We start from the raw sequence: 995 nt of genomic DNA, 5'->3' as shown, positions 1-995 counted from the left end.
CACAGGAATCCTGTCGGGGTATTTCTCCCTAATCCTAGCAGCCTCAGCACGCCTTTTCTCTGAACAAAAAGAAAGTGAAACATAGCAGAACTTCGAAGAAAAATAACCCACAAGAAAAGAAACGAAGATTCATTTATTATAAAAGATATGGAATCAACGGCAGCACAAACCGAGATCATGTTCTTGCTTGAATGAACTCTTTGCCATCACACCTCAATACCACTGCTCAAAAATCAACTTTCACTCATAGAAATCAACTAATCAAAGAAAAGCAATGAAACTTCGTACCCACGAAAAAAGTCAAACTCAATTCATCGAGAACATCGGAAACTTGTATAATAAGATAATTAACTAATACAATAACGGGGAGAAGAAAAATACACTAGAAAACCCTTTCAACGAATCAGATCATCGAAAAATTAAAACCAACCGTAATATTATTGTAATTTAAACAGATGTGGTTATAGATTATAATTCACCTTTTCACAACAACAAAAAACACCAAGAATTTAAATATATTACAGCAAAAAAAAAGGTAGGACTTTGAGAAAGATGATAGATGGATCAATATTAGAAAAAAGAAAGAAAAAAATGACGAACCTTTTGTATGAGAAAGACGATTGCTCAAGAAAGAAGGGAAACCGATGAGAAGATCTAGGAGGTAATTCTTGAAGGAGGGGCTTTGCTTTTCAACTTGGTTTGAAAATTGATGATCATTTATACACCATTTACATAAAATAATATTGAGTACCCAAATCTTTAATTATTATCCAACTTTGTTTACTCCAAAAAAAAAAAATTGGGGAAATCTTTTTGTGTGCGTCGCACGCACTTCGGGTGACTTAGTTATCAAAACAAATTAGCTATTCAAAATTCGTGGCCTAATTTAATAATTAAAATTGTTTCCTTCCACAACCTCTGAAAATCTTCTAGCTGCTTTTTCTTTGACTAGTAACAAACGCGCTCTCAGATACTTGATCGTTTACTGCTTGTTT

The 995-nt window shown here is 33.4% G+C and overlaps 1 long non-coding RNA gene across 1 annotated transcript; it reads right to left on the bottom strand.

Annotated features, from left to right (window-relative positions):
• Window positions 1-776, bottom strand: LOC140966306 (uncharacterized). Its single transcript, XR_012173313.1, has 3 exons — window positions 601-776; window positions 171-222; window positions 1-59 (listed from the first exon to the last, which is right to left on the bottom strand). It is a non-coding gene; the product is annotated as an uncharacterized lncRNA (long non-coding RNA).
• Window positions 777-995: the final 219 nt, after the last annotated feature.

This window comes from Primulina huaijiensis, unplaced genomic scaffold, assembly GCF_012295235.1.
Source record: "Primulina huaijiensis isolate GDHJ02 unplaced genomic scaffold, ASM1229523v2 scaffold204579, whole genome shotgun sequence".
Classification (NCBI taxonomy): Eukaryota; Viridiplantae; Streptophyta; class Magnoliopsida; order Lamiales; family Gesneriaceae; genus Primulina; species Primulina huaijiensis.
Note: the sequence above shows the minus strand (reverse complement) of the source record. Positions and strands in the feature narration are given on the sequence as shown.